Here is a 12,109-nt window from a genome sequence, read left to right as displayed (position 1 = left end):
TTAGTTCTTGCATGAATCCATCGCAATACACAGGATAAGCACTATGGTTATAGTTTTTGCAGCTCACTTTCTTGTTTTTCAGGTGTTTATGCATCCGCCTAATCTCCCTGAGATGTTTGTATTTATGTATTTATGACTCCAGTGGCTCTAGCATCTAAAATAAATCTGGAGATAATCACTGCCTTTGATGACAACATATAGTTGAGTCACAGGTTTCAGTTGCAGGGAAAAAAGACAGTCACTCCTTTATTCTTATTATGTGTTTTTTCATTTTACGATGCCCTCGAGAGAAAGCTTGACAAACCCGAGGTGAGAGCTGACAAACAGATAAAAGCCGCCTATCTGGAGCAAGATCGCAGCTCCACATGAAATGGTAGATTAACACTATGTGTGTGTGTGTGTGTGTGTGTTGCAGATTTAAGTTTGACAGCCATGCAGTAATTTTCATATCTCCATTGGCTGCTGCACTGCATTCTGGGTGGGCTAGGCCCCGGTTTGGTGACCCCAAACGTGGCAGCACACTAAAGCTGCTGTGACCAAGAGATGGTCGCTCCAGTGAAGAGGAAAACAAACAGAGAAGCCATTAAGCAGAGCAAACATTGTTAGGTTTGCCTGGAGAGACCAAACTGGGCCCTGGGCCCTCACAGAGTTGAGGACGGGAGGTCAGGCAAACACCCCCCTTTGTGATGGAGGTTAGTTCTCGAGTATTCTCCTGCTACATCTTAGTTAGAGCGTCCAAACACATGCTAGCTTAAGCTAATGGAAAGCAATGGGATGTAGGGATTGCCCGACTACACTGTCAGCAAACATGTAAAGCTTCCTCCACCCTTCTTACTTAATAATTAAGAGGAAAAGTAATTCTGGGGTTCTGTTTAAAAATCATGTTCTTGCACGTCATATTTGCACACACATACGCACATGCAGTTGTCCAAAGTACAATAAAGCTTTGAGGTTAAAGCTAGAGCAGAGGCAGATAAACACGACTGTGTACAGAGAGTGTTTATGATTAACCAGCAATTTCGTTGCCCCGTGATAATTCACTGTCATAACGAGCAGTTTACGGTTAATTACATGAGCACTGTTGCTGTCATGCAACGACTGAGAGGAGAGCTACTTTTGTTTGGTTAATTTACTGTAAAGGGAAGAGATAAACGAAAGTGAAAAGCACTTGAAAAAATGTGATTGGACTTGTATGTGTGCATTACACTTACGCATCTTAAAACAATGTTTACCTCACATGTCTTGATGTTCGTTTGTGCAAGTCTACATGCACACCTCGTAACGTGCATGTAGGAAAAAGCATGTGCATGTAACGTGCATGTGTGTGCTTTTTTCTTTCCAGCAACAGAGCCGTGGAGTTTCACGCAATCTTGATATCTCGCCTCAATAAGTGAAAAACAGATCACAAATTAATCAAAATATGTACAATAAGGAATAATAAGGAATAAGGAAACCTCTGATTTAGTAAGCTGCGCTGAGCCGTAAAATGTAGAATCATAAATAACCACCAACACTGGCTCTTCCGCCTTTCCACTCTTTGATGAGCTCCAGTTGTGCTTATTTGTAAGGTATTCAGCTTTGACCCAAGGTGCTAATACTGCACTCCAGTCGTGCGTGTGTGCATTTATGTGTTTGCACGTGCATGGACTTGCACAAAGTTGGTTTGAAATGGTGGCATTTGATGAGGGATTTGTGCCACCCAGACTGCACCTTTAACCAAAACAGCAATTTTTGCCACTGAACTGAGCATAACAAGAGGGCCGATCCTTCTGCAACTGATTAGATTTGTCATTTTAATAAATGTATTGGCTTAGAATAGAAGTTTATTACTCATAGTAAAGGTTAAAAACACTCCTGGTGGACACTTTTTTATAATTGTTGGTTGATTGCCATGCATGTTTGCAGTTATGCCCCTAATAGCACAATATTTATGGCTTGCTCAACCAAAGGATTCAGAGGTAATCAGAAAGCCTCCCAGACCAACAAGCTGGTGATGTTTCCCCTCTGTAGTGTAGCAGAATGAGGACAGCCGGTGGGGGAGAGCCAAGCTCTGTGGTTGATCTCTACTTGATCTCTCCCCGAGACAGATGCCAGAAGTGTTTGTGCGTATGCATGTGTGTTTGTGTTCATGAGAGTGTGTTGTATTTGCACAAGGATTGCAGGAGCTGAAGCTGCTTCCCATTCCTCTGATGATATTTTCATATTTTTGCTTCCCTTCTTCTCTCTTTTCCCTCTCCCTCGCGCACTGCTTTGTGTGTTGGAGGAGCAACCAGTCGCTCGGCGAGCTCAGTGCTGTAGGCTGGCTGAAGATATCTCCTTACACATGTGGGGCTCTGGGGCCACAGTAACCCTTTTTGGGGCACAGGCATGCATGGAGGAACAGAGAGAAGAGAAGAGCTGGATAATGGTGGGGAGACATGTAACTAAAGGCAAGCAGAGCGGAGCTTTATATATAACACATTTTATACACAAGGGAAATTTAATGAGCTCTGTGTAAAAAAGAAAAGAAGAAAGGGGAAAGAAGAAGAGAAACTATGCTAATAATAGTGATGGTAGCTGGCAACAAATTCATAAATAGATGTATTCAGTTACAAAGAATCTGCATCACATGTTGTGGTCTCAAGGTTTGGTTATGCTTTTTGGATTCTTCTTATTTTGAGTTCTTGATCTCATTTATAGTTGAATGACTTTCAGTTTATGTGCCATTGTTTAGTTTTTGGTTGATGTTTGGATACATTTTCCCTGGTGTTTCCCTAGGCTGTCCCAATTTCTCTGGCTACGCATGTCTTCCATTCCTCATATTGAGAGAAGAGAGAGGAGGCTTGCCAGAGGAGCTATAATCGAGGATGCGCAGGTGTATTCTTTAGAGGTTTTAAAAATTCATTGTGTAAAAAGGAGCAGCACAAAGCTTAAATATATCCTGTGCGAGAGGAGGACAACAACATGTCCTTTTTATGTTGTATGATGATCAAATCTATTGCATTCTCTGTTTTGACGTGGGTAACACATTGCAAGTTTGATTATTTATCCATTTATTCAAATATACACGTATTTGATTATAGTCTGTCATCACATCAAGTATTCAGAAATAGCAGAAAATAGTAGAATTTCCTAGATGATATTAATTTCGTCATTTTTCACCAAGTAGGTTATGTTTTTGGCAAGCTCAACTTAATAATCTACTGGTTAAAACGGATTAAAAATACTTATAACTTTGAAACCATGATTGTTAGTGTGATGTGTATCGGCAACATATAGAAAATACCATATTAAATACAATGTGACATTTGACCTCTGACCTCTTCTTCAAGACCAATAGATTAATCTTAAAAAGTGATAATGATGCTACATAGAGCTGTGACTATAATTCCTACTGTCATCGATTGAATTGACAACATATAGGAAATGATATATATGGATTCAAAATCTCACATTGCTTTGTAATGACTTTGTTATGTACATCACAGAAAAGTAATTTATGATGCAGTCGACTCAAAGCGAGGAAGCCTGGACTCTGTTTTTGTATTGCTTCCTTGTTTTGTCCACTCATAACTTAGAAACCAGAGGTGCTAAGGACAGGATGTGTAATTTGGGAAATGAGAAACGGTGTGTGTCTGTATTCCCTCTGTCTCGTTTATGTGTTTGTGCGTCTATGTGTATCTTTATTTTGGTAATTACTTTTCTTTGTGTCTCTTGGGCTTTTATTTGCTTTTTTTGCCTTCCCCTGATTGTTACCACCTGCTTTTAATTGTTTCCTCCTGCGTGCTGCCCTCACCTGTGTCCTGTTCCCCAGTCAGTGTGCCGTGTACGTACAGTCCTGTTTGCCAGTCTGTCCGCTGCGGTCTTCGAATCTGTCTCCACTTCTGAGTCTTTGTGTTTCTGGTTTCAGTTTACTCTCCTTGTTTGGATTTTTGTTTCCAGCTTGGAAAAAAAAAGTTTATCTTTTGTTTTTGAGCCTTTGTGGCACTAAGTCTGCTTGTGTTTTAATTTTCCATTTCCAATGATAATTACTTCTGCTTTACTAATATACTGTTTCGGATGTTTTACCGCGTCATATTAGATCAAACACCAGTATCAACTAATGCATACTGGTAGTCATTTTAGGGAGTCGTGAAACTTGTGTATGCCATGTATGTGCGTATTTTTTATGTGTTTATTTCTTGATGCTGGTAGAACTATATGTGTTCCTACCAGATTTTTCCCGGTTTCATGCAGACACATGCTGGTGTTTGAAGGATAATGGGGGAATCTCGAAACAGTGAAATAGTAAAACACACAAGAGTGATCATATACCCTGTATATAAAGAAATGAGGTCATAAAGAGGTCAGAGGGTGCTTTGACGCAGACGCAAAAAACCTGCAGTTTGTATGAAAATAAACAAAATTAGACTCCATTTATTCTGAGATTAAACTGACTGAGATTAAAAAAGATCATAAGAGGGGCTGGAGGGCCATAAGATTACAAAGGCACCTGACCTGCCATTTCAGTGAGTGTGGGAAACACACATGAAAGTCCCACACACATTGTTTTATATGCACAAACCAGTTTGCAATAAGCAAGTACTATCAATAATTATAAATGTAGTTATAAAGATTTTAAGCAACGATTTAAATCACAGTGAAGACAGTGTTTAATGGGTGTAATAATTATATCTGGTCATATAATAAATTCCAACAGCTCCACAATGTTCGTGCCATTTTCACTTTCACCAAACTGTATTTAAATCTTTGTCCCTGTTATGTTTTCATGTCTTCCAAAAAAAGAGTGTTATAAAACCTGAAAACATCCACTCTCACTGCTGTCTGAAACATTAGTTAAGGATTAATCTGCCATTTATCAATGTCAGCCTTCTTGGCCGAAGCATGAAGCATAAACCGTATGTAAAGGTTCAGCGACATGCTACTTAAAAACACTTGAAGAAGAAGAGAGAGTTTGTTAGTAAGTTAATTTGCACAGACATTAGTTGATTTCATTATGTGATTACATTTAATGTTACATAATCTTGAGTACATAAATGTTTGGATGGTGTTTAATTCTGCTGCATTATTTAGCATTACACACTCACACCGGTATCCAGATGTTCCCGTGTCATCATCAGCAGGGGCCCATAACCCATGCCTTACTGAGAAGGATATTACACCCTTGCATGCGGTTCCTCATCCCCACACAATCACTCACTGTATATTCAGAAAGAATTCCATGGAAATTCCCATAAAGTTAATGACAGAGGGGGTGGCGGGTGGGGTAGGAGAGCGATACAGCAGGGGTGAGGGGGAGAAGGGTCTTTTGAATTGTAAAAATAAATAAACATGTTTGGGCTTATAGCTCGGAGCATTAAACCTCACAGTGAGAATCTTTCCTGGCAGAGTCCCAGCAGGAGATGAAAGACAATCCCACTTTAAACACAGGCGTAGGAACGTATCATTTATCGTTCCCCATTGTGGCAGGTTAAAGCTGTTATGATCTAACAGCAAAGGTGGAGCTACCGCTCTTTGTGTTTCCAGAAAATTCAAATACAAATACTTTGAGCCTCTACTGTATGCACTCCTAGTTAACCGGGGAGGAAATGTGTTTCGTTCTAACATCTGTGTACACATCTGGTGAACGATTACAAACAGAAAAGCAACCAACTTTATACGGAATTAACCTTACGGCAACAGTGGGTTTGCTAAACCATGGATCCAAACCTTGTTCAGATTTGTTTCTCCTTCTGTAATCATCATATAGTAATAAAGGGTTGACATAAGCAAATGTTAGACATCAGATGCCATGCTGAAAGTTAACTTTAAGGAAACTTATAGGCAAAGTTGTAAAATTTAGAGCTGTGTATGTTGTTGGTGGGAAACCTCATGGTGGATGATATTTGGTCAAAGCCCACATCAGCTCACATGAGTCAGAGAACATCTGTTCAGGATGCAACAAAGATCTCTTCAATATTTAAATCATTAAACTTATGGCCTTCAGTGTGGAAGCAAAACTTCACAATGGGGTGTATTTAATAAGCTTGCAGTGGCATGAATCAGTAAACCCAGTTTCCTGAGCAATTAAACATAATTTTATGCAAATGTTGCCACACTAGGTAAAAGTGTGGCAATGGTTTGCAGTCTATATAGCAAAAAATGCAACTGTATCAACATGAACATAATATCACCTTAGATCTTTTGATGCACCTTCTATTTTCCTCCCTTTTTTTTGTTAATGAGAATATATAATATACCTGAAACATGGACAATGGAAATGCCTGAATCTATTTATAACTCATTATCATAAAAAGTGCAAATCACATTGATTAAGCTGTCATTAAAATGTGTTCAGAATTTGCAAGATGATGATGATTCATCGCTGAAACACATTGATCTTCATTACATAATCTGCGTTTGGTATGTGTTTCTGGGTATCAGATTAATACCATATTGAAAATCAGTTTGACTGCACACCACTACCTTCGTCTTCATTTGGCTGTATCTGAACTGCTAAATGTGGCTTAGAATTGTATCAACAGATACTACCAGCAAAGCACTGAAGAAACTCAGTCCTGTAATATTTGACTCTGGTGCCTGATACTCTAAAAATTGAGGCAATGCATCACCCATTTTGCTGGATGGATCTCTTCTAGAAAGTAAAATTGGCATATAAATCTACTCTGAATGAGCCCACTCAGTAAAATCCAACTTGCTAATCGTGACATGCAACGCAATTATCACGCCACACGCACATCAAACACAAGCATCAATCACTGTCACTTAGTGCCATAGATTCTCCAGCATGCAGTAACTTTATATTTTCATCAACAGTCAGAGGGTTAAAGCTCTCTTTACTGAAGCTCCTGTCAGTGTTTCCAAGGTTATTAAAAGTTTTGAAAGAAAGGATAGTTAAGCCAGCATTGCTAATCAAGGAAAGGAACTGAGCTATATCGTGGGCTGCAAGTCACACTGAGTATTATGTGAATGAGAGCATAAAGGCTGTGTGAGAAACATGAAACAAATGTGGGTTTAGAACTAACATAAACTGACTGAAAGCTGAAGTCAACAGAAACTTGAGCATTTGATCAGTGAGGCAGTGCTTTGCTCAGCTCAGGCAGTCCTGTGTTGTGGTGCCTTTCAGCATTGTTGTTTCCAGCTTTACTGTTTTGGTGCAGTCTCAGTATATCAATAATACTGCTTTTGAAAGATACCAGCTTCAAAAAGACTAGAGTCTTTAGGCATTGTCATTAAAACAAAGTTGGTACACAGTCCAAAAGCTGCGCACACTTCTCACATGTATTGCAACAAACAGGAGACAGATGGGTCCTCACTACTGGAAATACTAGTGCATGGGAGGGTGGACACATGGGGGACATACTGAGTTGTGTGAATTTCCTGCTCTGTCCTCATGTGGGTACATGAAAGTGCATTTAATGTCCAATCGCAAACATGAAATGTGTGTTCTCACATACAGCTCTGAAGTTAAATTCTCGAAAAGTTCAAAATTAGGCTAAATGGAGTATCCATACTCAATCGTATTGTTTATTATAGATTCATAATAGATACTGTTCTGTATCTGTCCCCATGTAACCAGGGAAATTAAGCAGTTGAGGGCAAACACAAAGCAAACTTTTGTTTTTGCGAAGTTTTGCGAAGTGTGGAATATGGCATCGTTTTCTGTGATACAGGCCTATCAAGAACCAGACTATATTTTGGAACAATATCTTTACACAAGTAGAAAATCATCTTTTTAATAGTGATTAGAATTAAACCAAGCCCTAACCCACTTCCATAGCCACAGGCTCAGATTATTGATGCAGGAGTTTAAGATACTTCCGGCTGGTGGCCTTTTTTGTCACCGTACTCCATATGTTCATCTCTCATTAAGCCTGCTTTCTGCTGTAACAGGCCTGCTATTCATACAGATAAGAGGCCAGTGTAATCGCTGCGTGCTCCCGCAGTCACGGCACGGCCGCTGATGTTCTGCCAGCACACAATCAAGATGCCTGCTCCAGATTATCGCGCTGTAAACAAACTGGTACCCCCACCAGTTCTCTCCCTTAGAGAACTGTCAGACTCTTTCATTTGCTGGGATCAGCGTTTCCAAATGTCAACTGGTCTTACTACTTACTGACAAACTGTGTGTGGCACATAAACAAAAATACAAAATCCTGTCCAATCAGTTCCACTTCAGCTGATAAATGGATCTGTTTTTTTTTTTTTTCAATTATTCAATAACAATGAATATGATTACATTATCACACCAGTTTATTTTGCTTGGCGCTTTCGAATTCATGCCTTTCATTTGTGTTTGTCTGGGGCTGTAATTGCCGGGAGAAACTATTAATTTAAGTGCTCCTCCCAAGAAGAACAACCAGGCAGTAAAATGTCTATTTTTTGAGGACTGTAAATTGTAAATGTGAGAATACATGAAAGCTGTTTTTTATGACTCCAATGTCTTTTTTTTTTTTGCATCCAGCTTTTAATTAAAGTACAGAAAGTCTGGAAATTCAAAACAACTCCTCTTCTGTCAGTAATGCATATGAAATGCTGACTGCAATATTTCTTTGTATTCTCTGTATTTATTTTGTAGACGCTCTGCACATATGACATTTGCAACTATGCAAAGGTCCAAAGTCTGTATAAAGTTCACATTCTTACATAACACTGACCAAAAAAAACAAAAAACAAAACAAAAAAAAAAAACACAGACAAGCAATCCATGCAATCTCTGACAACATGTATCAAGACAGAAGAACTCTGTGCTAAACAGTGAGGTTATGCCTGCATGTGGGAGCCCAGAAAGCCAAGACTGCAAACCAAACGATGCTGGTATGAAGGAAATCGATACTTGAGTTGAGATAGCCTCTATGTGCACAGCTTTTTGGAAATCAGATCTTCCAATATTTACTCAAGCTAAAGCTGCCTTTGATAGTTAAAGTCTGGAGTGACCTAAAAGAGATAAATTGCATGGAGTGGCGTTGACAAATGAAATTATGATGAATGACACATGAGAAAGCAACTCCAATGGAGAGCAGCTGGTTAAAAGTATGTCTTCTGACCTCTAGTACTATAATCCCATCTTTTTACACATTCTATATAATTTGCAATTTTTATTTTACCAGCCAATAAAAACGGAGTAACATGCCAATAACGTCTGCTTTTGTTGCTCAAGTTGCAAGTTCGAAATCATTTTGGTAATGCAGCAACTGCAAATTAATAATAGTAACAACTCTTTATTTTTTCAGTTTCTGAAGACAACACTTCATGGAAAAGTTACATTTAAGACTTGTTTTATCAGGATGTAGTGCAGGTGTCTCAGAGGCCTCTGGCTGAATGTGTGAGGTCGTAGCTTGTAAAAGAAGCTAACCTGTGAGGTTTTGGATCAAGTTATTCCTTTAACTCCCCCGGGCCATGAGCCTGCATGCCAGAAGATCTAATCAGAGCGCTGGATGGCTCGAGAGAAAATAGCAGAGGAGTTTTTCAATAATGAAAAAAAAAAAATCATTGTTTCTCCCATACTGGTGATGCCAGCTTCTCCACACAGGAGTGGGAATAAAGATGTGTGAATCATAAAGTAGTAAAATGTTGTTGTATAGTTTTGCATGCGTAGATTTCATGCCTTTAAAGAGCCACCATGATCTGTGAATCATAACACACATGTAAAAGCAGTCATTTTCATCTTGCATTACAAAAAAGGAAAACATTGGTAGATATTTATTTAGGTTTTTATGCAATACATTACATCGTGCTGTATTTAAACACACCTAAGTTGTCAGACAAGAAAACTAAATAAAAAAACAGATTTACAGATTTCCCTCCAACCATGGCTGTTTTTGGTTTTTTTGTTGCCCAGATTTACACTGACTGACACAGCTCTTTGTTTACTCTCCCACAGTTCAGTGTCTAACACAAAAATGCAGGACCAGAATTTAAGGCTGACTGTCACGCCTGACCTTTGACTGCATAGCATTATTGGAAGGGATGTAACTGTCTTCAGTAAATCTAGCTTGTCTCCTCTAGTCCAGTGGTCAAGCAAGGAGCTTGGCGTTCTTGTGAATGTGGGAGTCAGAAGAATGGGACAGCCATGATGTTTTAACTGTCTGGATGTGTGTGCTCAAAAAACAAGTCTGAGCTGCCTTGTTGTCCGGTCACACACTGACCTTCTTCAGATTCTTATGAAACTGCCCGACAACCTGGAACTGCATGGTGAAGAATGGATAAATGGGGCAGTAAGGAAAGAAAAAAGCCAGGTAGCATTTAAAAAAAAAAAAATTCCATGCAATCCAGTTATGTATTAGTGTTTTCCATGAAACTGTGTGGTGGATCATTCACTTCCTGCTTCAAGGCTTCCCAAACACACATCCACACACAAATGCCCTTACCTTAACCCCTGGATGGGTGCAAGCTGGGAGGAATTTTCCACGGTGTATTGACTTGGGAAAGTAGTGAGTAAGAAAAGGATGACACAAAACTGAGGATGACATACTGCATCTGTAAATCTGTCTCCTTTATGAGTATCTCACAGAACAAACATGCAACTTAAAGAGCTCTTTTGGAGCCTCTTGAAGCCCTTATAGTAATAAACAAGGCAAAGTTTTCTGATCAATCTGCACCCATTTCTATTTCCATTATTAACAAGTCAAAACAGGCTAATGACACAGTAAAAACACCCCGAGGGCGCAATAACCCTGCTACCACAGACGTGATTTCACTCTGCTCTGTGCTGCCTCACAAAATAAATCTTTTATCAATTCTAATCAACATTCCTGTATACTTTTTTCTCACATCGTCTTTGATCTGATATGTGGTGATAAAACTAGCTTCGAAACCTTGAGCTGGATCAAATTACCTTTTAGTTTCTCCTGAACTTTCCCTTTGCTAAAAGATCAGGAGTTGTGAGACCACCAGAGCAGCTGTGATCCATGATTTGGAGATTTGGAGATAAAGCTGCGGGAAGTGCTAAATTTTCAGCTCATAACCTTTTTTGACATTGTCTTAGATACGGTTGCACTGATTTACAAAATCATAGATAATGAAAATAATGAAAATTAAAGCCACTGTGTGTAGTATTCCAAGATTTGGCACCATTTGCACCCCAGGTGGTAGAATCAACATTGACTCAAATGGATTTAAACACAAACTGACTGGATAAGTCACTCCTTGATGTGAAGAAACAGGTAGAAAACAGAAATTGTGCTAATTTCACTGAAAACTGGTACAAATTTTCTACCAAGGAAAGAAAGACAGTGAAAGTCAAAGGGAAGGTTTGCAAGATTGATAGTGAGACTTGCTATGACGTATGGTTTGGAGACAGTCGAGCTGACAAAAAGATTGAAGGCTGTCCGGGAAGTGGTAGAACTAGGTGCTAAAAGTTTTGTTCAGATTGACCAGAAAGGACAGGGTTAGAAATGAGTATATAGGAGCTTGGGTTGAGGAGTTTGAAACCAAATTTAGAGAAGGAAGGCTGAGATGGAAGAAGATGAACAATCTTCAAAACATCCAAAAAAGACTGAAGATAAAATCTGCTGAAGATGAAGAAGAAAGAAGAATCAAAAAAAGGAGATGCGGAGAAACAAGAAGTGCAAAGCAAAAGCAAAAGAATCTGGAAAAGGAGAAATGAAGAAGCAGAATCAGAAGAAGCAGCTGAAAAAGAAGAATCAGAGGAAAAGCTGAGAACCTGAAGAAAAATCTAAAGAAGAAGAAAAGAAGAATCAATATTGCAGGAAAGGCTGGAACAACTAAAGGAAACAATATTGTGCAAGTGCAGTCTAAGATTAGTTAAACATTTACTCATTTAATTGCGTTCGAGGTGTTTTAGAAAGACACAGTATTTACTTTCACATCAACAAAAAGGCCCATTCAAGTACTGTGAGACTTAAACACGATGTAACGCCCAGCCTCCAGGCGCAGAAAATGTATAAAGGCTTTTAGATATCAGTTACTTTAATTAGCACTGAAGTCATGGAAACATCTAATAGTGTACTGAATGATAAGTTTAGTAGATTTGGTTAAGGTTCAACTATGTCGTCAGTCATGTATGGGCAAAATAAGGGATTTAACCAAAACTTTTGCATTCAGTTGTTATAAGAAAGGAAGCGACTGAGAGAATAACAATAATAATAGAAAAAGTATTTCACACTGT

General features: G+C 39.0%; 1 long non-coding RNA gene across 1 annotated transcript in view; it reads left to right on the top strand.

The window, feature by feature from the left end:
• The window catches only part of LOC102310291, a 61,394-nt gene that overhangs the window by 23,415 nt on the left and 25,870 nt on the right, over window positions 1-12,109 (top strand). The gene's annotated exons all lie outside the window — the stretch shown is intronic.

This window comes from Haplochromis burtoni, unplaced genomic scaffold, assembly GCF_018398535.1.
Source record: "Haplochromis burtoni strain Fernald_Lab_line unplaced genomic scaffold, NCSU_Asbu1 Contig_15, whole genome shotgun sequence".
NCBI lineage: Eukaryota > Metazoa > Chordata > Actinopteri > Cichliformes > Cichlidae > Haplochromis > Haplochromis burtoni.
The sequence above is the reverse complement of the archived record's forward strand: the minus strand, read 5'-3'. Positions and strand labels throughout refer to the sequence as shown.